This window comes from Mus musculus, chromosome 14, assembly GCF_000001635.26.
Source record: "Mus musculus strain C57BL/6J chromosome 14, GRCm38.p6 C57BL/6J".
In the NCBI taxonomy this organism is placed as follows: Eukaryota; Metazoa; Chordata; class Mammalia; order Rodentia; family Muridae; genus Mus; species Mus musculus.
In genome coordinates, this window is record NC_000080.6 from 66469949 (window position 1) to 66497432 (window position 27484).

The following is a 27484-nucleotide window of genomic DNA, read 5'->3' on the forward strand; positions in this document are numbered from 1 at the left end:
AACTTAAGGGAGGAAGGATGGAATTTTTATCACAGCTTCAGAGGTTTTAAGCCATGGTCAGCTGGTTCCATTGGTGTGGGTCTGAAGCCAGGCCAGAACACCATGTCAGAAAGGCACAGAGTTGTTCTGTAGGCTTAGATTTTTTTTCAAAACCTACTTTTAATTAGGGTTCTCAAACACTTTAACTGCCTGTCTATCCCACCGTCCAAAGGCTGGGGAGAAAAGGTGGTAAATAGGACAAGGGGATGTGGACCTGTGTAGCAGCAGCTCTCTGGGGCCATTCCATCTCTATTTGTCAGGATACCAGCAGTCCAGTTGAGTAGTGTCAGGACACCAAATCCAAATCAGCAGCAGTGGCCCAATCCAGCAGAAACAGCCAGGCCTCACAAGTCAGCAGGAGTGACCAGAACCAGCCAGGACACCAAGAGTTCTCTGTTGTGCCTCTCTCAACTAAGTGAAGATCAGCGAAGACAAGATGGGAGACTAACAGAACATTGCAAAGCTAGCAATGCAAGCACACCGTTATTATCCATTGAGTCCTACTTATACTCTCTCCAAACATCACATGCCCACCCACAGGTCTAGCCTCAGCAAAGCACCGCATGAGTCTGTCTTAGCAAAACACCATGTGAGTCTGCATCACATGACATATCCAGAAACTTCCACATCATTGTCCATCCCTCCACCTGCCCTGAAAGCCAGGAAGTAGAGGGAGACCCACTTAGAACCAGGCCAGGAACAGAATATTTCTGTCAAAGGCCTGTCCCCAGTGACTCACTTCCTCCAAGAAGCCCTCCCCTCCCAGTTCCACACCTCCACTGACTGAGGAGTCCACTAATACATTAGGCCAGTGTCCTCATGATCCAGCCACTTCTCCAAAGCCCCACCTCTGAACACAGCCTTGAGGACCAAACTTTCAGCACATGAGCCTTTGGAAGACACCAAACCAGGACATTGAGGAAAATGTTATGGTTTTCAGGGATATGCCTTATTAGTTAAAGAAATTGATGGATACCTTTAAAATACACAGAAATCAGACTTAACTACAGATTTTTGACTTTGAGCAGATGAGACAAGCCAGTCACCCAGTGTGATGACTGATATTGTCAGCTTGATGGATTTAGAATCAGTAATGAAACACACCTCCGGCAGGAGGTTGGGGGAGGATTGTCTAAGAGGGTGATGCTGGGAAGTTTCAAGTGTTCGGGACATTCCACAAAAGGGGAATACAGTTATCCACCTTAACAGGCCTCCCACTACCAGACTTCAAGGACCCACCCAACTGCTTGGGTATTCACGTAAGCAATCAGCTCGCCTCATCACCCCCACTGTAGACAGACATTCTGACCAACTCCTCAAAGGAGCTGGAATCAGGATGCTGTTCACTAATGAAGGCTACACCCAGCCTCTGGGAATTGAATCCACATCCTTTAGGAAGAGGTCTGTGCAGCCTCCCTCCTCTCAGTTGCAATAGATAGCTTCTGTTGTCAGAATAATTCATATTCTATTTTGTGTGCTGTTCTTGGATTTGGGTTCGAGTCGTAACTGAGATGAGGCGGGCGGGGAGGGGGGATGATTTGTTTATGATGAAGTAGAAATAGGCTTTCCGCTAGATTTTGAGTCAGAAGCATCATGTAGCTTCCAGTTACATGGTAATGGGACACTCAGTCTATGCCCACCCTAGTCATGCTGCATGAGTGTCAGATGGGAATCGTGTTTGCTCACTAAGAAACTCACCGGTCCTTGCACGAGCCTGCAAGTCTTTGGAAGTTCTACTTCCTTTCCAGTTTAATTTCTAAAAAGTTGGTGTCTTCCTAGAGTCCCTTCCCATTGTCATTGTTTGGGTTCAAGAGATTCCAGACATAACATTCCTACCCACGCATTGCCGGCTGAGACAGACAGCAGCCAGAGCACCTTACCTTCACAAGCAGAAGTGGTGGGTAGAACCAGTGCAGGCTTTCTCTCGGAGCAGTCTCCATGCTCAATGCTTGCTGCATCTGCAGAGTAGCTGAGTTCAGAGAGTGATGGAGTCCGGCACCCACATCAGCGGGTTCCCAAGAGCCTATAACTCCAGCTCCGGAGGATCTGACGTTCTATTCTGATTTCCATGGGCACTGAATCCATGTGCACCTCCCCTGCCCTATGTATGCACATAATTTTTAAAGAACTACATACATGTAGTGGCTAACTCTATTAATGAGAAGGAATTGGATCTTCTCGCCAAAGCTTTTAGATTGACATTTTATTAAGTTGCTCACACATATCTGGCTTGGAGTTTTGATATATAGTGGCATTGCACTTATATCTAAAAGATCCTAGGACATTAATTATCTCGTCAGTGATACTGAGTTAGCGGTAGCGGTATAAAATAGTAAAGAACTGTTCACTTGCCCCTCCATGTACATGAGCCTTCACAACTACCACAGCAGCAGTACCTTTACCACCACTACTACACTACCAGCACCATCAGTACGACTGTCACCACCACCAGTACCACCATTACCACCACTACCACCAGCATCATACTTATCATCACTATCACAGGCACTCGCCCCACCACCCACATCACCGCCAGCCCTAGTACCATCAATACCATCATTGGCACCAACACCAGCTTTACTACCACCACCAGAGCTACCTTCCCCATCACAACCAGCACCAGCACCACCAGCATCAGCACCAGCACCACTACCACCATCACCTCTGCCACCACCTGCATTACCACCACCATGGACAGGAGCTAGCCCTGCCATGGATTAAGAGCCTGTTTTCAAGCACATCTCCTGTGGTTACCCAGAGCAACCTGCAGAAGCGTTGCTATGACACTTTGTATTGTACACAAGAAGGTTAGGCTTTCAGAAGATTTAGATAGATCCCCACCCCCACCCCCACCCCCAGGGCGCTCCATCTGTCAGAATTCACTCTTAGGCTTCCCAACTTCAAAGACCTTGACTACTCTGAGTAAGAAGGGGCCATGAGAACTGGGGCACTCTGCTTTCCTACACATGGGGTTTTCCCAGGCTTCAGTGTGACCCCTGGTTAGGGCTGGTCCCTCTCAGCATGCCTAGTTCTGCTGACAGACTAATTCTATACACACCATATGGCTTTTCTTAAAATATAAACCCCTGCACAAAACACATAGCAGACCAAGATAGAATCTTTAATTTTTGCCCTTAAACAATTCCACCCGAAATGATGATGAGGGACCCTGCGTGGTGGCTGCATCTCTGCTCTCCAGTTATCTGCTTCTTTGCCCCTCCCACTCAGAGAAACCTACTGCGGTTCTCCTGAAAGCCAGCAGTTTCTTCTCACCCATCCCTTAGGAACAGATATTTACTCTTTGTTCTGTGTGCTGCAGTGGCCTCTCTGCCTGTCTGCCCGAAGCCATGGGAGCCAGGAGTCTTGACTTCAGCTCAAACATTCTTTTCCCAATCCTTCAGGCCTCTGGCATCTTTTCATGCAGCATTTATCTGCATTGAGGTTCACCAGATGCTCCCCCAGGGCCTTATTTATTTAGGTTAAGTGGTTAATGCTGTGGGGCCCTCTGCTTTTATTTTTTCCCACTAGACTCTGATTCAGGGACAAATTCTTGGCCTTTAGTGCTGGGGCCTGGCACAGGCTTGATGGTGAGAGAAAGTGTTTTATAAAACCTGGAAGAAGGGCAGAAGAAATAGGAGGGAAGGAGAGGGAAAGGCAGTGGGGGGGGGCACATGGAGAGGACAAGAAGGGATGGAGAAGGAGAAGGGGAAGGAGAAGGAGAGGGGAGGGGGAAGGGGAAGGAGAAGGAGAAGGAGAAGGAGAAGGAGAAGGAGAAGGAGAAGGAGAAGGAGAAGGAGAAGGAGAAGGAGAAGGAGAAGGAGAAGGAGAAGGAGAAGGGAGGGACTGACAAGAAAGGGAAGAAGAGGAGGAAGAGAGGGGTGAGGAAGGAAAGGCAAGGTGAGGAGAGAGGTGGGAGATGAGGGAAGGGAAGATATTTTTGAGCCAGTTTTACTTTGTATGAATTTATTTACCCACAGCCACAAACATAACATAATACAGTAAAGATATTCCCAGTGTAATGTTCCTATGACTTTATTACAGTATGAGAGACAATATTTATATAATTGTATTACGGTGATGTTCTGATTATTCTATAACTTGTTCTTGTCACTGTCTTTCTGTGGCCCATCTATAGGTCAGTGTTGACCACAGGCACATCTGTACAGCACAGAAGCTGGTACCCAGGGGTCCAGGCTGCCTAGGTGGGGGTCTTAGGGAAGTATCTTCCACCAATCCGGAGACTATAACACTTATCATTATCATGTGGTTTGGCCTTGCGCTTTCACTTGCTTCCTCAGGTTCCTGCTGTAGAAAAAAAGGAAGACATGGTTTTTTTACACCACAGGAATTCCTCCTGGAGGAAAGGGTCAGTGGAACGTTAGGGCTCTAGGTGGGCAAGGAGCCTGCTGGTGTTCAGGGGCCTAGGTCTGTTGCTCACTTCATTAAAGACCCCAAGGCAAGTTACTTAACCTTCCCATCCTCTGGAAAATGCAGAGGAAGTGAAGGTACTTTTGTCCTAAGAGTAAAGAACTACACATTGGTCTTCGTCCTTCTTAAGTTTCATGTGTTTCGAAAATTTGCCCCTTCTTAGAATTGGGAACAAAACACCCATGGAAGGAGTTACAGAGACAAAGTTTGGAGCTGAGATGAAAGGATGGACCATCTAGAGACTGCCATACCCAGGGATCCATCCCATAATCAGCCTCCAAATGCTGACACCATTGCATACACTAGCAAGATTTTGCTGAAAGGACCCTGATATAGCTGTCTCTTGTGAGACTATGCCGGAGCCTAGCAAACACAGAAGTGGATGCTCACAGTCAGCTATTGGATGGAGCACAGGGCCCCCAATGGAGGAGCTAGAGAAAGTACCCAAGGAGCTAAAGGGAACTGCAACCCTATAGGTGGAACAACAAGATCCAGTACCCCGGAGCTCTTGTCTCTAGCTGCATATGTATCAAAAGATGGCCTAGTTGGCCATCACTGGAAATAGAGGCCCATTGGTCATGCAAACTTTATATGCCCCAGTACAGGGGAATGCCAGGGCCAAAAGGTGGGAGTGGGTGGGTAGGAGAGTCGGGGGGAAGGTATGGGGGACTTTTGGGATAGCATTGAAAATGTAAATGAGGAAAATACCTAATAAAAAATATTTAAAAAGGAGAAAAAAAAAGGAGTAAAGAACTAAGTGCTTCCAGTAGGGGGAGCCACTTGGCAGCTCCTGAAGAGAACTGGGGTTAATCATATTGTTGTGAGTCAGCATGCAGTGGGTGGAGCTTAGGGACTTGTCTCTAGGGAAACAGCCCACCAGTTGCATAAACATTTATGTGTCCTAATTCATGTTTGGCATTGTGCTAAGTGTTGGAGAGAGGCCTATTCAAGACAGACATGACACCAAAGTTACCCTTGTCCTCAGTACTTATCCCTAGGGGATACATTCCAAGGTCCTAGTGGGCACCTGACGCTGCTTCCCTTCCGAGAGTATCAAATTCTATAGAGATGGTAAAGAGATCAATAATAACTGAGAGTAAACCAGAACAATCATAATTCCTTCAGAAACATTACGTGAGTCCAGTCTCTTACTCTTGATATAATGAAGACAACTCATTTGAGCTATCTGGTTAAGTGAAAAAAGGCAAATAAAAATCCAGAAAGAGGATCGCTGTACTCCTGAACCCTACATGTGATGCTGTTGGCGTAAGGGGGAGAGCCCAGGCCTGAGATGAAGACTGAAGTATGGCAGGCTAGGAGTTCATCTAATTCAGGAGTAGTGAGGGAAGGCTCTTTATTCATCACTCCAAGCTCTGGGGCTCCTGTGTGCTGCCTGGACATGACAACTTCTTCCTCTCCTTCTGCCCCAGTGACTCCAAGCTCATCAAAGATGAGTAGCTGTGAGTGAGACAGACAAAACTCATGGGCTGCATCAAGAGACTGTCCCACCAACCATCCAAATAGCACCAGTTGCTGCTTCTCAAGGAATCTCTGTGGTGGAAGATAGTTGCTAAGGTAGCTATGGAACCATAAGGTGGACTAAAGGCAGTGAAAGCTTCTAGAAGCTCCAGTGAGTGTCTCCCATGAGCCACTTGGGTTGGCAGAGCTATTACTGGCATGAGTGAGAGTCCAGGGCCAGCAGTATTAGGACCTCAGTGTTAGAATGTCACCATTTACACTCATAGGGCAGTCATGGTGGGCCACTGGGCTATCCAAATCAATGAGCCTTCTGGAATTTTCTCTGTTGATGGTGGCTATTAACACAGCACTGCAATTTGTTCCTTCCTGGTCTGAAAGCTGTTGAGAGATAAACTATAAACCAGGATCTTGGCTCCTTCCTCATTAAAAAATAAAAACAGAAATCTGATAACTCTGTCTCTCTGTCTCTCTGTCTCTGTGTCTCTGTGTCTCTGTCTCTGTGTTTCTGTGTCTCTGTCCCTCTCTCTGTTTCTGTCTCTCTGTCTCTCTCTGTCTCTATGTTTCTCTCTCCTCTCTTCTCCTCTTTCCTCCTCTCTCCTCCTCTCCTAGGTATTATTTGGAATTAATTGCTGTAGTGTTTCACAGTTAGCATGCATTTTCTGCTTGTGGCTTCAAATTACTATGTTATTGCATAGCTTTTGAGGAGGACTCATTTTAAGTTCTGTGCAGCCTCTGGCGCTGTCTCTGGGTCTTTATGTGAACACGATGTCAAATTCCTGATTTCATTGTATCATGTAAAGATTGGGAACTGTTGCTTTTGTGAACGCTAGGAAAAGATCTGGTTTTCTTTAAGAAGACAAGACAGCAAATGCTAAGTACCAGAAATTATTCATTTATTCTTTCTGGCTTCTGTTTTCTTCCATGCTTGAATCTCACCAGAGATTCTCGCCAAGAATGTATTTTGTTAAAAGCTGGGCTGATAAACTTGGGGGATGATGCTGTGTTATGTGTATAATGTATAATGGGGTCTGTTCGTGTCGATCTTATTAACACATGTGTTTATATAGATTATATATTTAGCACATATATGATAATATCATATATATTTATTTCAGAATGGTTTGCTTATAATTTTAGATTTTTAAAATTTATGTGTATGTCTGTGTGCCTACTGGTATTTATGTCTACCACATGTGCAGAGGTCCCTATGGAAGGAAGGCCAGAAGAGGAATCCTCTCCATTGTGAGTTGATGTTTCATATACTTCTTTTTTCTCCTCCTCCTTTTTTTTTTTTTTTTTGAGACAGGTTTTCTCTGTGTGACCCTGGCTGTTCTGGAACTTGCTCTGTTGACCAGGCTGGCCTCGAACTCACAGAGATCCACCTGCCTCTGCCTCTCAAGTGCTGGGATTAAAAGTATGCATCACCCAGCCAGATGTGTCATTTTAAAACTATCCATAAACATATACACTCTGTAAAAGTAAAATCATAAGTACATCATAAAACATAATACATATAATACTTTATATGGTATGTATAATTTATTTTATAACACATTTAACTTATGTTAACATATAAGTTAATCCTCTTAATCTTGATATCGTAAAATTTAATGTTTACATAGTTTTAACATATAAAATTTAAATAAAATAGTAGGGCTCCTTCCTGAAAGAAAAATGTAAGCTGCTAGGTTGATTGAATGAATGAATGAGTAGGAAATGTTCCCCTTTCTTAGACATTTGATATGTGTGTCTATATAAAAAAGACAAAGCTATGGATACGTTTAGGCAAACAATATAAGTTTTTAGAAATTCAATGCACTATCGATTGCACCATTGAGCCACCTAATGAAAGTTTTTTAAAAGAAGTATTTTACTGGGTGGTGGTGCACACTTTTAATTCCAGCACTTGAAAGGGAGAGTCAGGTGGATCTCTGTGAGTTCGAGGCCAGCCTGGTCTATAGAAAGAGTTCCAGGATAGCCAGGGCTACACAAAGAAACCCTATCTCAACCTCAAAACCCAAAGGATGAATAAATAATATGATATGATATGATATGAGAAACATTTTATTATATATTTTGTTTATTTATTATAATATAATAATTATTTCGGTGTATATGTGTACACTTACAGTGGTTTACCTGCTGAGGTCAGAGAACAACTTTTAAATAAATATACATTTCTAGAGTGTTCTTTAACTTTGGTCAGATAGAAAATACTATTTACATTTAGCGATCTGCAGGGAAAGCAGATAGGACATTTTTGTGGAGTCATACACACACCCATGACCCCTTAACGCCTGTTCATTGGTGCTGCCAAGTGGCTGTGTGACCTTTTCTAAGCAGTAGACCTCTCTGGTCTCACAAATGAGGCTAACAGAAGTTAGCTAAGTTCGCCTTGCTGAGGTAATCCTGTGATTCCAAAACAATTGAGAAATGGTAGCCATAGGACTCCTTTCCAAAGGCACTGTTGCTGGCTTTTTTTCCTGTCCCTTCTGGGTCTCTCCTCCTTTTCTCTGTGCGTTTAACAGCAGGGAAATGTGCTGTGGAAAGACCAAAATAGCCCCAGCCAAGAAACAGACAGGAGACCACAGGACTCCACAGGGGCGTCCGGTTTCAAATACTTGTCAACAAGTCCCGAGCAGGACATGGGAAGGGACCTGTGGTTAAGGCCACTATGACCGTCCTGGGCTCCACAGAGCACTTAAGGCTCTCAGGGAACCCTGGGAAGCCATCATACCTGCTGGGGGTTGCAGCCCAGGAACCAGCTCTAGCTGGGACAAGGAGGCTTCTATATCCTGCTTCCCAGGGTCCTCCTGTTCCCATGGCAACTCTGATGGCTCCTTGAAAATACTCAGAGAATGGATAACCGATCGGTTGTGTGCCTGCACCTGCCCTGGCCAGTATCCCAAATCCACAAGGGACAAACGCCTGGTGTGTCCTTAACTCTGTGAGCCAGAGGCACCAAGCTATGGAAGCCAGAAGAATGAATCCCTCATTCTAACCTTCTGGGTCAGTGCCCTAAATGTCACGTCTTGTTAGCCATCCCTTGAAGAAGGAGATCCGTGATAATCATTCTCAGCCTTAATGCTAATTTGAAGCAGGCTTCTGGAAAGGATCCTGGGTCTGCGTGACCATAGCTGGTGTCTTTATCCAGATTTATAAAAATCCCAGGAGGAAGAATTGGTCTTTGGAACACAGACGTATATATCACCCTAAATTTGGCAAGCTGTGTATCTTAAAACTGCCCTGACACAAACAGCTTCTTCTAACACTGAATTCCACAGAGGAAAGGACTCTGAAATATGGGTTGTAATTCCCATTAAGAGATTTTTTTTAATGTATTCTAAGATATGCCATCTATAATCTATATCACTGAAATGAAGTACCGGGGTTCCGGAACTGAGCCGTAGGAGGAAAGGAACACAGCCTCCCTTCCTCAGGGGGGCGGCAGTTGGAAGGATTTTAGTTAGGTGGTGGAGGGGTATGTCTGCCAACCCAGACCTCAGACCTGTGATGTGACACACTGTCACTGGCCCCTGCAGATTTGTGCAAAGCAGCTGAGAGAACTCCCTGAAGGGATTGCTGTCCTGGGGTGATCAATGCAACATGGAGTACAGCAGGTTAGAAGAAAGACTCCTGTGCTGAGGAATTGAGTGGGGGTGACTTCCCAAAGAGACAAAGAGACAAAAGGATTGAAAATGTATACTCATCCTTTGAAGTACTAGTAATAGCTGTCTTTAACAGAGAGGAAAGGCAAAACCAAGAAGCTCGTGAGAGATGCCGAGGCTAAAGGGAACCTATTCTTGAATCCATCGGAAGCCGAGTCCCTTCTGTTCCTATTACACCCGTAATAAATTTATATATATTTAAAAATACCAGTGCAAGGTGCGCCATCATTTTAGTCAAGTGGGAATCAATTGCTTTACTCCGAAGCTTTCTCTTCGTAAGCATTCTCCTCTTGACAGCACACTCCATAGTGAAGAATCTCACTCATCAAGAAAATTGCATAAGCTGGACACCTAACAATGTTAGCTCCTCTCTTGACTCCATCAGCAAATGAAACCCCTCTAAAATGTTTCTGCTGGAAATCTCAGGCATGAGTCCGAACATGAGAAGCAGCTTCCTGTGCAGACCTGAGCTCAGAAGAGCGAGACTGCCTCAGGGATGTAGGGTTTAAGGTCTTAGCTAAACTTTGGGGCTGTACATGGTGCTAGACCTCAGAGTCTCTTAGGTGGCTCTGTAAAACACTGTGGAATAAAAGGACTTCAGTGGGCTGGCTAATGTAAATGTTCCTGGTCATGTATACAACGATGAATGGCAACAAAATTTTATAGTTCTAGAATTTAAAATGTTGCATTTTAAATGACAACAATTAAGTATATTTAATGATGGCATTTGTATATGCTATGGACTGATGGATCCAGGTTAATTAGAACATCCATCATTGCAAATACTTTCATTTTCTCATAGAGTATTTAGAGTCTGCTGTTAGTTATTTTGAGATATTTAATGTTATTGTCAATTTGACTGGATTGATAAATGCCAGAGACAAATCTCTGGGTACATCTGGGAGTTTCCAGATTACATAAATTAAGGTGTGAGGACCCACTCTAAATGTGGGTGGCATCATCCCATGTTCTTGGGTCCTGGGCTAAGTACAAAGGAGAAAATGAGCTGAGACTCGTGTTCAAAGCTGCCTCAGGCCCCTATCCTACCTTACAGCCAGGATAGGCTGTACCTTCAGACCCTGAGCCAAGATAAACCCTTCTGTCAAGATTAATTTTTATTATCAATTTGATACATTTGAGGAAACCTCATTGGAGGAATTGTTTCTGTTCTGGTCTGTGACCATGGCTGTGGGATTTTCTTGATTGTCAGTTGATGCAGGTGGGTCCAGTCCGCTGTGGGCGATACCATTCCCTATGTAGGAGAGCCTGGGGTGCAAAAGAGCAGAGAGAATGAGTAAGCCGGTAAACAGTGTTCCTCCAAAGTCTCTGCTCCCCCAAGTTGCTTCTGACCAGAGTGTTTTCTCACAGCAGCAGAAAAGTAAATAGAGCACTGTTTCTTCCTTAAGCCCCTCTCCTTTCCTAGCTCTGCATCTGTTGACCACAGTCATCTTTTTGCCTAGTCCAAGAGGTCCATCCCATCTCTGGTAGCTATCAGCCCGTTCACAGGAGTAGTTGTGAGTTTCTGCTTATTGTTTTAATAAAGGTTTTTTATCTATTTGCCTGTCAAAGTACAACAAACATGTTTTTCCACAGGGACACAGATCTTCTGCTCTACATATGGTTAATTAGATGTTCCAGGACAATCCACGGACAAGCCTGTCTTCCCACACTATTTTGGCAATTATAATGTCATACTAAAGAAAAATACTTTCTATATATACATTTTATTTTCTGGGAAATTCCTGGCTGCCTTGCTAATGAATGCTTAGTTTTCTAAATAAGTTTTAGATGTTTTCTAAACAAGCAAATTTGGCTGAGGCGGTATTTATAAATTTTCTTGGGAAAACTGACCTTTCTATTTTGACCTTGTATAGAAATGTTCACTATAGATTATTTTCTTCTTATTTTATGATCTCTGGCAACTTTAGGTATCAGGTATTTTCATTGCTTTTTATACTTGGTAGGAATGTTTTCTCATTAATAAAAAACGTGCACCTATACTGGATTTAATGGCTTTTTTTTTTCTGAAGTGTTTTCTCAAGTATTTTCAAAGGCAGTCATGTTTTTTAGGATTTCCTCATATGTAAACAGTGGTTTATCTGGATAAAAAAAAATCCTCCCAGCCCTTCTGAGAATCCCAAGTTTCAGACAAGATGGCTTATGTCAGAGTATGTCTTCCCCAGCAGAGAAGCTGAGCTTCTGGACTTTATCATTTTTTCTTTTCTTTTCCCATTCTTTTTTGTTTTCTTTTGATGGTGGAGATCAAATACAGGGCAATTTGACTACTCATTGAGCTACATTCTTAGCCTCTTATATCTTCTGTTCTTCAACATCAGCACAATAGCCCAGATTTTTTTTTTATTGCTTTGCAATCCTTTTGAGCTGCCATAAAGTGATGGAACATAACTTAATGGGAGTTAAAGTTATGAGACATTCTTTATTATTGTTATTTTTCTCTCCTTCAGGAATCCCTGTTATGTGGACCCTTGTATTTCTTATCTCCAAGATACCTAACTTTTGTACTACATTTCCAATATTTTACTTCTCTCCAGTGATTTTTGGGGAGGGTTCCTTAACCTGAACCTCCAATTCTCTAATTTCATCTTTTATTGCATCTAATAAAAATGTATTCAACCTTAAGATTAAAGACTTAATCCAATACTTCTAATCTCATTATTTTGAGTTCCTATTTTTAAACATCTGTACCTGTCTGATCCATCTTACCTCTCACAGATATTTATCACTCTTCCTTTGAATTATTGATATTTTTGCTTCTAATTCTGGTCCATCTAAGTTGTGTTATTCAGTTCACTGTGTGTGTGGTTTTTTTTAATGCTAATAGTCTTATCAGTGGACTCTTTTTGTTCATCATTCCTTGCTAACATCAGCTCTCTTGTCTGGTGTTTCTTATGAGGCAGAGGAATAGTGAATAGGCTCTCTGCATCTGTGGAAGAAGAAGTATGCATTAGGGCAGAGGATCTAAACACTATCAACTAGACTAGAGCATCACTATTTAGACTTAGTGTCATGGTTTGTATATTCTTGGATCAGGGAGTGGCACCATTTGGAAATGTGGCCTTGTTGGAATAGGTGTGACCTGGTTGGAATAGGTATGTCACTGTGGGCGTGGGCTTAAGACCCTCACCCCAGTTGCCTGGAAGTCAGTCTTCCCCTAGCAGCCATTGGATGAAGATGTAGAACTCTCAGCTCTGCCTGAGCCATGCCTGCCTGGATACTGCCATGCTCCCACCTTGATGATAACAAGATAACCTCTGAACCTGTAAGCCAGCCCCAATTAAATGTTGTTTTTGTAAGACTTGCTTTGGTCATGGTGTCTGTTCATAGCAGTAAAACCCTAACTAAAACACTTAGCAACTTTGTCTCAACAATCTCTTGGCTTAAAGACCTTTCCCCCATGGGCTTTAGTTTTCTAAAGGTGAAGATGAAGAGAGAGGGTGGCAGGCTGCTTAGAGAAGCACTAGCCACCTTTTCTGCTCCTGGCTTTACTCCTCCTATGCTTAGAGAAGGACTGGCCACCTTTGCCTGCTCCTGGCTTTACTCCTCCTGGCCTTTTTGGTTGTGAGGCCATCTTGCATGCTTTCCTTATTCTGGCATAGACACTGATGTTTCTGAACTGCAGTAACAGAGACACAGACATCTTTGTCAAAAGCCATAGGGCAGAGTAAAAACTTAAGAATTTACCAAACTCCAAAGCTGGTCTTCCGTGTTACCCAGGTTTATCCTTCTGATCTTCCTTCCTTCCCTGCCTGCCTGTCTGGTTTCTTCCCCCTTTTCTCCCCCCTCCCTCCCTCCATCCTTCTCTCTCCCCTCCCTCCCTCTCTCCCTCCATCCCTCTATCCATCCCTCTATCCCTCTCTTCCTCTTTCCCTCCCTCTGTCCATCCCCTTAATCCTCCTCCTCTCCCCCTTCCAATATTGAGTATGGAATCAAGGATGTACTAGGTGGGTAGTCTATGACAGAGCTATATTCCCAACCCTCTTTTAACAGGTTATTGCTAAGTTGGATTAACCGGCTTGAACTCTGTAAGCACAAGTAGGCACTGAATTTGTGATCCTCTTGCCTGCCTGGGATCCCAGGCTTTGCGGGGGGGGGGGGGGGGGCCGCGGGGCGGCTCAGCCAGTATTCTCTACATTCAATTATTGCTAACCAGTGCAGATTCCCAGGTTTGAAGCATGGTGTTTTCTTGACTGGGCCCTTGAGAGCCCCATAGGTCCCGGCTATTATTTTCCTCCTGTGGTCGTGCATATGTGCACTGCACATTTTCTTAGTTAACAAGCTTTTCTTCTCATAGCACTTTTATAATTATAAAAACAAATGATTGTAAAGCACAGAAAGCATTAGTAATGTTTTGGTTTTTGTAGTTTGCATGCAATAGTTTTCTCCTGGTCTGTGGGTTTTCCTCTTCCATCTTTTTACACTGTCTCTCGAAAAGCAGAAAATTCTATTAAGATCCAATTATCAAGTGTTTCTAAAGCTTCTTTGATAAATAGACTAAGGATGGCCCTGGCGTCTTTATTTGAAATGTTCTTCGTTGTTCCTCACATCAGGCTAAGACTGTTAGCCCAAAGCCCACAGATACTAACCTCAGATTCTTAAGCACTCACTTGCTTTACCTGCAGCACAAATGAGCTTTTGGTTTGTTGTTGTTGTTGTTTTAAAGATGTTTTACTTTATTTATTTTTTATTAGATTTTTTTTTTAAATTTAGATTTCAAATGTAATTCCCTTTCTTGGTTTCTCCCCCGAAAACCCCCTATTCCCTCCCCCCTCCCCCTGCTCACAAACTTCCACTTCCTGGCCCTGATAGGACCAAGGGCCTCTCTTCCCATTGATGATTGATTAGGCCATCCTCTGCTACATGTGTAGCTAGAACCATGAGTCCTACCACGTGTTTTCTTTGGTTGGTGGTTTAGTCCCATTGAGCTCTGGGGGTACTGTAGTTCATATTGTTGTTCCTCCAGTGGGGCTGCAAACCCCTTCAGCTTCTTGGGTCCTTTCTCTAGATCCTTCATTGGGGACCCTGTGCTCCATCCAATGGTAGGCTGTGAGCATCCACTTCTGTATTTGTCAGGCACTGGCAGAACCTCTCAGGAGACAGCTATATCAGTTTCCTGTTAGCAAACTCTTGTTGGCATCCACAATAGTATCTGGGTTTGGGTTTGGTGGTTGTGTATGGGATGGATCCTCAGGTGGGGCAGTTTCTGGATGGTCATTCCTTCAGTCTCTGCTTCACACTTTGTCTCTGTAACTTCTTCCATGGGTATTTTGTTCCTCCCTCTAAGAAGAATCGAAGTACTTACTTTCTGACTTTGTGTGCCCTGTGAAGCCACCACATCTGCTAACCATTACCAAGAGGAAGCCAGCTGTGAATGACCACAGACCTCTGCTGCCCTCTGATGCTCTCTGCCCCTGTGACCTTCAACCTTTTTTTTAAAGATTTATTTATTTATTTTATGTATTCACCATTGCTCCCTTCAGACACATCAGAAGAGGGCATCAGACCCTATTGCAGATGGTTGTGAGCCACCATGTGGTTGCTGGGAATTGAACTCATGACCTCTGAAAGAGCAGTCAGTGCTCTTAACCAATGAGCCATCTTTCCAGCCCGACCTTCAACCTTTTGCTAAGGGGCTTCTCCTAGACAGCAGGCCTCTCTCCAACATCTCCTACTCTGAATTCCCTCTCTCATTCCCCTTCTGCATGACGGCCTTGTTACAAAGTCTCTGGAATGTCTCTTGCTGGGTGGGCAACAATGGCATCTAAAAGTCTCCCCAATAAAGACGATTTGTTTATCTGCTTCTTGTGGTGCTGTCTCTTCCTTAATCAACCCCTTGGTCCTCAAAGGTAACAGTTACCACAGAGCTGATCTCAAAGCTCATTACTAAACCTACCATCACCTAGCTTGTCTTCCATGTTGTCTTCTAGAAGTTTCTAGGAGATATTTTTTTTATTTATGATTGGTCATTTTGAGTAAATTTTTGTAAGATTTCTAGAGTCATTGTCTAAACGTGTTGTGGGGTTTCCTTCCTTCGTTCCATTATTCCTTTCCTTTTCCCAAACATCATCTGGCACTATCTGCTGAAAGAACCATTATTTGAATCCATTGAACTAACTGTGCTTTAGCTAAATCTACTTACATGGGACATTTTCGGCTCTATTTTGTAGCACTGATATGACTGGCATGGGTCTCTGTCTTGATTTTTGTGACTTTGGAATGATATTTAATTTTGAGACAGAGTCTCACTGTGTAGCTCTAGGCTGGTCTGGGATCCATATAGATCTGCTGGTCTCAAACTCATAGATCTGCCTCTGCTTCTGGAGTGCTAGGATTAAAGGTGTGCATCACTGTGCCTGAATCTGCCTCCTCTTCCTCCTCCTCTTCCTCTTCCTCCTCCCTCTCTTTCTCCTCCTCCTACTCCTCTTCTTTCTCCTCCTCTTTTTCCTCCATTTCCTGCTCCTCCTCCTCCTCTTCTTCCTCATCCTCCTTCTCTCTCTTTTTCTCTTTCTTATTTATTTATTTGAGACAAAGGCTTTCACAGGGACCCAGGGCTCGCTGTTTTTAGGCCCTGCTTGCTGTTTTTAGGGACCTTCTTGTCTCTTCCTTGACATCTCTTGCTTTACAAATACGTACCCTCATGTCTGGGCACATGTTTATGGGGATGCCATGCATTAAACTCAGGTCCTCATGCCTGTGTGACAAGCACTTATTTCAATGCTGTTGCTTTTGTTACTCTTGGGAGTGACATTAAATACAAATGCAATCCTACCAACTACAACAGGACCCGTCCTGTTCTCCAGATGGCAATTTCGTATTTGTTATTCTACCCATTTGACATTTCATTACTTTTAGGCAGACCTTTGCATCCTGTAATTTCTTGAAGTGCTTCTTTGTTGATTTCCTCTAGCAGCTATTGTCTGCTACCAGGTGCTGTTTCCACACTCCTAGAATGTCTGATTGATCAATGTGGTCATGTTTGTTTAATCACACGGGGTGCCTTATTTCTTCATCTTGAGCCCTCCTAGAATTCCTAGTTAAGGTTTTCCTTGAATCTCTTTGGAGCAGTGCCTATTTAGTATTCTCAGAGTTTAGCTTGTTAATGTCTTTGTTACTCTCTCTGCACTTGTCTTCATAAGCAAAATTGGCTACTTTGATTTGTTCAAAGACCATTTTCCTTGGGCCAGAGAGATGACTGGGCAGTTGGGAGCACTTGCTGCTCTTCAGAGAACCTAAGTTCAGTTTCCAGCACTCACATTGCCTATGTCACAATCAACTGTAATTCCAGCTCCAAGGAATCTGATGCCATCTTCTGACCTCTGGGGGCACCATTACTTATGTGTGAGTGTACACATGCATAACACACATACACACACACACATGGGGAGGGAGGGAGGAAGAGAGGGAGGGAGGGAGGGAGAGAGAGAGACAGAGAGACAGAGAGACAGAGAGACAGAGAGACAGAGAGACACAGAGAGAGAAACCAAACAAATAATTTTCCTTTATATCCCCAAGGGGTTTCAATAGCATAACAATGATCCAACTGTCCCTTGACATTTGAAGAATGTTGTCTATAAACCTGCCTGACTCTGATGCTGCTTTTAGAGGGGCCACTCTTCAATAAAACCCTGTCAGATTATTCTCTGATGAATTTCTATTCGGGAATTTTAAAAACAAGTTTGTATTCAACTTTGGGTGTTGGTATTCGCTGACAAATGACCCATTTGAGTGATAGTTCCAGAATTTCTATCTAGAAATTGAGTAATTTCTGTCCTCTCTCCTCTTAATTAATTTTACACTGCATTTTGTCTCTTCCTTGAATAGCAGGCCCAAGAAGAGGCTCAGAGCTTTTCTTATTCTCCATCAAATTTTCTACTTTTCCTCTCACCATGTTAAGTGGACTCTCTGGTGTAGTGAGGCTCTGATTTTGTTTATTTGCATGTCTGCAGACAAGTACCCAGGTATTTGCCTTCATTGCTTAATGTTTAATCAGAAAACCACCAAAAGCTGTCAAATTTATTCTGAACACAGCTTATCGACAGTATTTAATTTAATTTTTCTTTTACTTTTGTTTTGTTTTAAATATGTGAGAGTACGTCTTGAAAATTCTAAGAACAACTTGCAAGAGTTGATTCTCTCCTTCCATCCTGTGGACTCCAGGGCTTGAACTCGAGTCTTCATCTTCACACTTGGTGAAGGGTACTACTAAGGCATCTGGCAGGCTCACAGCATTGAAGTTTTGAAGCATAATTGTTGTAGTGTCATTAATCTCATTCCCAAGCTATATGAAGAACGCGTGTCTTTTGTAGAGCAATAAGAAGAATAAAAGCAAACAAAGGGAGTTACCCAGCAATTCCAATTATTATATCTTTCACTGAGATTTGATGGTACTTTAAAATTTTTCTTTCTGTCAAGATTCATAATGATCAGAGATAAAAGGATAAACTTGGGAAAAGTCTGCAATTTCTACAAGAAAAATAGTTTTTTAATATGAACAAATGAGTGTCCTTCATATAAATAAACCAGTGACCTTAATATAAAGTTTCTATGAGATTCTAGTGAGAAGCAGAAAACTCCATTTGAACCATGGGCTGGTACTTAACAGGCCAATACACAAAGGAAAAAGCTGTATTAACCAAACACATAGTTTGCAAAGTAGTAAACGAAGAAATGGGAACAAAAACCATCATGGGAAACAGCCCTGCTCAAATCAGCACATTTTTTTTCTTTAGTGACTAAAGTTAACAAAACTTTGAACAAATAAAACCTTTCAGCCCTTCTTGCTACAATAGAAAATGAATAATTAAAAATCTTAAACAACGTATCTCAAGAAATTAATCACCAGGAACTGGAGAGAAGGCTCAGTTGCTGACACCACGTGCGTCTCTTCCAGAGGGTCCCAAGTTCAATTCCCACCACCCACATCAGGTTGCCCACAACCATCTAAGGACTCCAGCTTCAGGGCAGCTGACACTCCTGGCCTCTATGGGCACCCACGTGCACATAGTACACACACACACACACACACTTTAAAAAAACTGAAGATTATTATTAATGAACCAAAAATTAGCAAAAGAACGTCTACTATAGCTACAAAGTAAACGGTAAAGTAAAGGAGTGGGGACTGGCTGTCCAACCACGGTGTTGGACATGAACAGATAAAGCAGCTGTTAAAATGAATGTGGCATTGTGTGAAACAGGCAGACTGTGAACATGAGTTCACAGAAGGTCTCATCTTGGAAATACAGAAGCAGGTGGCATGGGAACACGGACATGCCTACTATGCATTATGGGTAATTTTCTCCTCTTTCTGCTTTATTTCCTCTTCTTTATTGTAATACTTAGGAAAAGTGAGGATTCAGACAGAGAAAAAATTGCCCACAGTATCTTCAGAAAAAGGACTTTCATAACACACCCTCCCCCACTCCCGGTGCACCACAGGATCTTCAGATCGACCAAACAGAAGATCCCTGTGACTGTGTCTACCAGGGACATTTCAGAAGAGTGGAGACAGTAGATGTTTGCTGGCGGTAGGTGGGAGTGTGAAAACAATGTTATGCAGATCCAGGGTCAGACCACAGTTTGAAAAAAGTTGAACCATGCCCTAGAGCCTCCCGGAAGGAGATAGGAATCAAAGCGAAACCCCGGATCCTCAGCTTTCAACTCTGCAGAATTCCCAGCCAGGAGTCGGACATCCCCGCTCTCCTTCCCACTAGCTTTCCTCGTTATCTATTTGTGTGCGTGTTCTGCACAAGTCTGCCATGCATTTATGGCTGTGATTTCATACCATGAAAACCATAGCCTTTCATCAGACATCAGAGGATCCCCCTAGAGTTACCCTCCCACTCACACCGCAGCCTGCCTACTCAAACTCCTCACCACTCAAGACAATTATGCAGTTGCCTCTGCTTTTGAGATAGGTTCTCACTGTGTAGCCTGGCTGTCGTGGGACTGGGATGACCCGCCTGCCTCTGCCTCCAAAGTGCTGGGGTTAAAGGTGGGGTGGTATCTGTGTTTCCAATGTTATCATTTCAGAAACATTACATCAGTAGTGTGCAAGCGTTTGGACCTGCCTCTGCCCTCCACACCTGGAACCTTTGTATTGTGTCTCACAGTTTGCTCTCGTTCAGTGCTGAGCAGAGTTTGATGATGGGGCTATGCGATACGGGCTCACAACTGCTGTAGACAAATAAACTGATTCTAATGTGGGTCTGCTATAAGCCTTGAGGGACAGGTTTCTATGTAAACATACTTTGTAACTTGGGGACTAATGACCCAAAATGCCATTGCTGTCAGCAACCGATGAATGACATAGCTTGTCCCAGCTACCAGTGTTCCGTGGTGTCACATTTTGCTTTAACCATCCCCATGGTGTGTAATGATGGCTCACTGCACTCTTCAGTTTCATTTCTTTGATGACCATGATATTGGACACTTTATGTGATCACTGGTCCCTTGTTTATTGTTTTTGGTGAGCCTGTGTTTTGACCATTTTCTAGTTGGGATTTTTTTTTTTTTTACACACTGTTGATTTTAAAGTTTTTGAAAATGTATTTGGATACCAGCCCATTCCTTTTCCTTTAAAAGATGAATTTTTGTCTTTTAAAATTATGTGTACATGCCTCCCCCCCCCTCTCTCTCTCTGTGTGTGTGTGTGTGTGTGTGTGTGTGTGTGTGTGTGTACGCGTGCGCGCAGATGACTGAAAATGCCAGGAAAGGATGCTCTGGAGCTAGAGTCACAGTCTTTGTGAGCCTCCTGATAGAGATGCTGGAAATGAACTCAGGTCCTCTGGTCCTCTGCAAAAGCAGAAAGCATAGTTTTAGCCCCAAAACCACCTCTCTATCCCATCGCCTTTTTCTTACACACATGTAGATTTTCCTTCCAAGATCTTGTCTTTTTAAACTCTTACATAGGTTTTTTGTTTTTTGTTGTTTTTTTTTTTTTGAACAATGATGTTTACTTTTGATAAAGCTCACTTTATCCATTTTTTCCCTCTCGTTGGTTGTACATGACTGCTGAATCTAAGATCTTTGGCTTAGGGTTAAATCCTAAGAATTTCCCTCTGGCTTGGAAGAATTTTATAGTTTTACATTTTGCTATTAATCCACTAGGTTGGGGTTAAGATTAAGGCTTCTGTGAGAGCTTCAGCTTTAGCTGAAAAGAAAATCCCCTTTCTTCTTGAGCTGTTTTGATCTCTGTCAAAAATGAGGTATGTGTGTTGCCACAGTCTGGACACCAGATACTCTGTTGTATCACATCTATCTGTGTGTCTGTCCCTGCGTGAACATCACTGTGCCCCAGTGCCTTAGGTCATTATGAGACAAGTCTTCGTGTTGAGTAGAATGGTTACTATAGTTTATTCTTAAAGATTTTTAAATTTTAACTATTTTAGAACCTAAACCTTTCTACATAAATAGGAAAAAAACTGTCTATGCCCACCAAAGTCTTTCTGGAATATTGATAGAAATTTCATTAAATATAAGGATAATTTTGGCAAAATCAATGACTTGACTGTTGAGTCTTAAACTCTGAATGTTTTTATAATTAGCTTTTAAAAAATCTACTTTGTTGAATTTTAAAAATTTTAACATATAAGTCTATGACACACTAAATTTACAGCTGTGTGTGCATTCTTTGAAGTGCTTATACATGATATTCTCTGTATGCACATTGTAGAGAGTAGGGATGTGATTGACTTCTGTCAGTTCACAGGCTATCATGTGTACCTTGCTGAACTCACTCAGTTCCTGGTGTGTGTGTGTGTGTGTGTGTGTGTGTGTGTGTGTGTGTATTTCTGGGCATTTTCCATGTGGATAATCCATATTGTCTACAAATGACAATGTTACTGATATTATTCTTCAAGTCCATTTCCTTAATCTCTTTCTTCATCATAATCACAGCAGGAAAGTCTCCCAATATCATACCCACAGAATCAATGGATTATTTTCAGAGCAGTTTGGATTTTGTAACTCTTTCGGTCCTTCTGGGATGCCTGAACATCTCGGCTGACAGGGAGGACCTTTCCCAGAGCCAGACTTCTGGTGTCTATAAGGAGCAATGATGCATAGGACCCTTGCCAGAAATTCACTGGATGCATAATCCTATGCAGAAAAACTAATGTTTAAGCTTGGGGCATTGGGTCCAGTCCATGTGTCTTCTTAGGTTGCCTGTTTATTATGTTTATATTCTAGCTGATCCACCCATCCTGTTTTGTGGCCCTGGCCATTAACTCTAACCAAATCCTTTCACTAACCCACCTGCCAGCCCTTGTGTCTTCCAAGAGGGAGCATCTCAAAGGTCTTAGGTTGATATGACTCAGGGGTTGGTCTCTTATGTTTAGCTCTGTCTTTTCCCTACTGCATATACCTAAGGCTAGTGGGGAAGAGAACACTTCTCAACTCTATCCAGCCTCCTTGCAGATTGAGTTCTTAATTGGACTCACCTGATGCTATCAGAAGGTCCTCCGTTCAGGACAGGAAGGTATGAGCCTACTGGCCTGAGTTGAATCACTGGCAGCATGAAGAGGCAGTTCTCATGGCTTTTCTATCCCGAGGATGGGAGTCAGTATCCCTACATTGAGCCTCCAGTCCTGGGACCCCAAACCAATTCTCCTTCTTTCTCATTGAGAGTCCTTGGTTGTCTCTCAGTGTTGGAACTGTGTTTGGGAGGAAGAGCAGGGAGAGGCTGTCTTATACCAACTTATTAACATTGAAGTTGATTGATGCTTTCTGTTAAAGTCTCAAAACTGACTTCTGAAAACACTTCACAAATGGAGGGGGCTAGTTTCTGGGCCTCAGCACATAACTCCCAAATAATCATAGAAATGAACACAGTGTGTTGATGTGATTAATCCTCTGTCGGGCTTAGCACATGGGATGCTCTAGTGGCTACTACTGATGGGAGCAGAGAACTTGGGGATTGTACAGGGAAAAAACACGATTACCTCATAATTATGATTTATGAGATTTCTCTTCTGATGAATACAAGAGTAACCGTGCTAAATTTTAATACATACCTACATCTATCTTCTAAAAGCAATGAATTTAAAACAAAGGACAGAATTTAAGCAAAGTCATTCACACACACACACACACACACACACACACACACACACACACACACACACACACACAATCATTGTTAAAACCATTTACTCAGAGCCAGGGAGATGGCTTAGTGGGTTAAGGTGGTTGTAGCCAAGTCTAACCACCTGAGTTCATTCCCAGGGATTCACATGGTAGAAGGAAAAAACAGACTCCCACAGACTTTCTTCTGACATGCCCATGTGTTCTGTGGCATGGCTGAGACCCCAATTAAAGAGACTGAATAAGTTAGCTATTATTAAAAATGATAAATAAAATCACCTGTTTGCTCCAAATCAGTGGTGCTTTAGTGTGCTCGCTTCCCCTCTCCTCCTGCCTGGACTCTACAACTAGAGTTCATCACAGATGGCTCTGTGAGTTACTCCTGGATACAGGTCTCAGTAACAAAGCTTCTCTATTATTCTGTGCCTCTGGCCCTCACACTAGGGTCCCATTTATCAGCCTTCTCTCTATCTATTATGCATTTGTTTAGAAAAGTGATTCAACCTATGTTAACCTAATATATTAGCAATCTCTAACTACCTCCTTTGAATTGCTCCATGGTCCTTAAAGGTCCTTGTATGTCCGGGATGTAGAATTCTTTAATAAGTGACTTCCTTTTGCAGGGAAGTCTCATTATCTATACACACATGCACAGACATAGACATAGGCTTTTCAGTTGTGCTTGCTTTTATGGGTTTATAAATGTGAATTCTATTCTCGATATCCCTTGACTCAATTCCAACATGAATTTTATCAGTACATGTAAATCATATTGTGCACGACTATGGGGACATTTCGCTTGGACTCGTACCTGCATGCCTTTGTTCTGGTCCTTTCCTGATCCTGCCTTAAACACCTTAATTTTGCAGATGGGCAAACCAAAGTTAGCATTAGGACTTTATTATCCATTTCCTAAGGTCAAATAACTTCCCGTAATCTCGAGACCAGAATATAGATAGATTTCCTAACTCCAGGCTTTTTGCAGCAGACATTTAGTCTCTCAGTGACTAAAGGCCAGAGGCATGCTGGGAGAGAACATGGTGTGGAATACAAAGGGATCTATTTCATGCTGCGTCCAGAGGTGTCATCCATACCCAGGAAACACTTTTAATTACTCACCTGGCATTAATTTACTGATCTGTGTCTACTCGGTGACTAGACACTCCCTGGCCCATGCTGATTAAGTCTGGTGTGAATCAGATTGTCACATCACGCTTTATCAGCAGCTTGGAAAAGTAGCCTCCCCCACAGCAGTCCCTACACAAAGGCGATGAATTGATTTGGTCTCTAATTGCTGTGCACAGAATAACATTTCCTTACAGTTGGTTTGTTTGGGTTTTTTAAGATTAATTTTTAACTTTTGCAAACAAGTTAAAGTGTAAATGACACCATGGTCCCTGCTTCCCTATCATCTCCCCCATCTGACCATGTGACCCTTCCCTGCTTTGTCCTCTCTTAAATATATGGATACAACTTACTCAGTCTATTTAGTGTTGTCTGTTTGTGTATGATTTCTGGGCTGACCACTTGATAGTGGACAACCAAATAGGTGAAATGACACTTTATAAATTGCTGCACCTGAATAGTTGGTCCTTATGTGCCAACTATATTCGGAAGCTCGTACAAAACAGCAGGATAAATTCCTTAATAGGACTTAGTTCTTCACCCGCTTGTAGATTAAAGCAGAAAAATGTGGCCATACTTTATATTAACAATATAATTTTCTATGTTTATTCAACATGCCAAATTCCTCTTATTGTGAAAAATTGTCTATCCACAAAATTTTATAATAATTGAGCCTATTTGCCTGTCCCCCCTGATGATACTAATATTTTCTTTCCATGGTGTGTTAGGAAATACTCGCCTTAGGAAACAGCCTGATGCTTGTCACAGCTGCAGCCCCACTGATGCAGAAAATCTGGCATTTACAGAGAATGAGACTTGCTCTCTCTGGCTTTGTCTGCCCTTCTGCAATCGCCTTTGTTTAGTCTTTGTGTTTGGAGCCACTGAAAAGAGACAGCTTTCAGGAGCAAGTGAATAGGAATGAGGGCATACTCATGTGTGAATAAGATGGTGATGGCAAAGAAAATTGATTTTCCCCCTCCAGCTGAAGTCTGTGGGGGAGGTTGCTCTGCTTGTCACTGATAGCTGTATGAGTCACAGCCCGGGACCGCCCCCAGGCCAGACCAGCCCCTGCTGCGGTTACCATGGCACTTGGAGCTCCTATCATAAGCTTCACCATCAGAGCTCAGTACTGATAGCTCCCTGTGCTCTTTGTGCATTCGTGGATAGATGTATCAGAGATGAGAACTCGCTTCTACACCAGTGTCTAGCAAAGGGCTGACACACAGTGGGTACTTCAGGCGTTCAATGAAAGAGTGAATACCGTTTAAAATTAAGCTCATTTATAACTTCCATCTTTTGAAAGAAAAAAATTAAGATTTATTTTTATTTTTGAGGATTGTGTATTTGTGTGAATATATGTTCTCTCTCTCTCTCTCTCTCTCTCTCTCTCTCTCTCTCTCTCTCTCTCTGTGTGTGTGTGTGTGTGTGTGTGTGTGTGTGTGTTTGCCTACAAAGGCCAAGAGAGAGCATTAGATCCCCTAGGGCTAGAGTTACTTGTTGCTATGAGCCACAACAATATGGATACTAGAAACCTGAATTCTTCCTCTACAATTCAGTAAGTGCTTCTTTTAACTGCTGAGTCATCTCTCCAGCACACCAGTTTCCTTAACATGCAAGCAAGCAAATAAACAGTTTTACTGAAATATAGCGAACATACACAAGACCCACACATACTTGGTTACAGTTTGATGAGTTTGGGCATGTGTACACACCCACCCTATCACCATGGACTAGGTAATGAACATGCTGTCACATCCAAGAGTCTCCTGTGCATCTCCTTTAGGTTCAAAATATTTCAAAACATGAATTCCAGAACACCAAAGAAAAGTGAAAGCCAATCTCTGCTCTCTGACCCTTGACAGCTTTGTTTTCCCAAACTCGGTTTTCTTTCCACTTGCCTCTCTTCCATCCCATTCCCAACATCCTGCAAACCACACCTACCTGTAATGCATGGGATGGGGGGAGGGGAATAAAGAGAGAGAATAACAAAGTGGAAGCATGCAGAGGATACAATGACTGGGACAATCTCTCTTATCCTCCAAAATGTATAAGCAGGATCTCCACTGCAGTCCCATGACCAGGTGATGTTTATCTGGATGAGCTACAGTTGTAGAGAATGTGTGTGCCGCTTTTATGACATTTGCTTATCTCCAAGTGAACAAATAAACCCTGGTCCAAAGCCCATACCTGGGAAGTCACGGACCCTAGGATAGAGCTGACTGCTCTTATTTGGCTAAACGGCCATACTATCAAATTGCCTTCTAAATATTTATGCTTATACTCATAGACCCAGGCTGCTCTCAGCCGTAGTCAGAGAAGTTTTCTTCTGCATGAGCAAGAGCCAAGAGCAAGATGCAGAACTTGTCAGAGTGCAGAGATGGAGTCCAGTGGCACTGGCCTGAAATTGCAGTTACAATTTCAGGGGTGGGGGGTGGGGGGTGGGGGGTAGCAATAGGACACTTGCAAATTCAAAGCCTGTATGGGCTACAGAGTGAGGTCAAGGCCAGCCTAGGCAATGTAGCGAGAGCCTGTCTCTAAATAAAGAAGTTCAGAGAGGCAGGTCTATAGCTCAGTGGTAAAGTGCTTGCCTAGAATATCCAAGGCAAAAGGTTTAGAAAGAAAAGAGCCCAGTTATTCTCACCTCTGCTCTGCAACCTGACAAATACGCACAAACCTTTAGGATTAGTCTGCATTTTAAACGTCTTCTCCATTTCTTTCACAGGTCTATATAAGTAACAAAATTTAAGTCAAGCCCTGCTTGGTAGCGTTTGAGGTTTCTATAGTTCAATTCTCCCTTCCACCATGTTGTGCTGAGTGAGGGACTCAACAGCACCAAGCACAGAGCAGGGGAAATGGAAGAAGTGCAAATCTACCTCAGGTTGACGTGGACATGAATATCCTTAAAAGCCACACACTAATGCCCAAAGGGACAGGATGGTTCAGTTGTTAAATGTGTGGGCTGCTTGGAGCTGCCTTTGAAGCCCTCCTAAGTACCATGATTTTATTCATAAAATTCACCTGCATGGAACAGGGCCTCCGGATTGAGCCCCTCCCCCCTCCCCCAGGCCTCTACTGAACTCCTGCCCACTTGGAGACTCACACCATATCTCTTTGCCTTCCAGTGTGCCCCACGTCCCTGAGATTCTTAGCCATTGTCCTTCATACCTTAAAGACTTTCCTTCAGTATCTATGTGGGGATTGTCCTTCTAAGTCATCATTCTTTACGTAGTCCCCTTGGAGAGTACTGGCAACCCAATCTCTTGAATATATCAAGTATTCAACAAAATGTTCCTGAGTTACTCAGTGAGTGATTGGCACCCAGCTCTCATTTGAGAGTCAGCCCTTGATTCACAGACTATACCCGAGACTGGTGACTAACTGTCCCAAGGGCTGGAACCTAGGATTTGCCAGGATAAGGAACAGCCATATTTACCTGACACATGATTTAAGTTTGTGTCCTCACAATATTCTCATCATAACATGAACTTGTATCTAGCAAAGTAAATGGGAATGTTTATTCCCAATTTTACTGGTCCCTTCATTGGGTTTTCTGATGGTTACCAGGAGAGAATGTGGCTCCAGGCCCATTTCTCACCTTCCTTCATCTCTATCCTTAAACTTGTCACAGATGATGTACAGCTCTG

At 43.0% G+C, this 27484-nt stretch overlaps 1 long non-coding RNA gene across 1 annotated transcript, besides 1 other annotated feature; it reads right to left on the reverse strand.

Annotated features, from left to right (window-relative positions):
• Positions 1-260: 260 nt before the first annotated feature.
• Positions 261-2667, reverse strand: Gm41184. The gene is made up of 3 exons (XR_874730.1): positions 2639-2667; positions 1920-1997; positions 261-450 (listed from the first exon to the last, which is right to left on the reverse strand). It is a non-coding gene; the product is annotated as a predicted gene, 41184 (long non-coding RNA).
• Positions 22793-27171: an enhancer, noted in NCBI's record as "VISTA enhancer mm1500". NCBI's record gives its function as "enhancer in: neural tube[3/4] | hindbrain (rhombencephalon)[3/4] | midbrain (mesencephalon)[3/4] | forebrain[3/4]" and the evidence as "EXISTENCE:transgenic organism evidence [ECO:0001131][PMID:17130149]".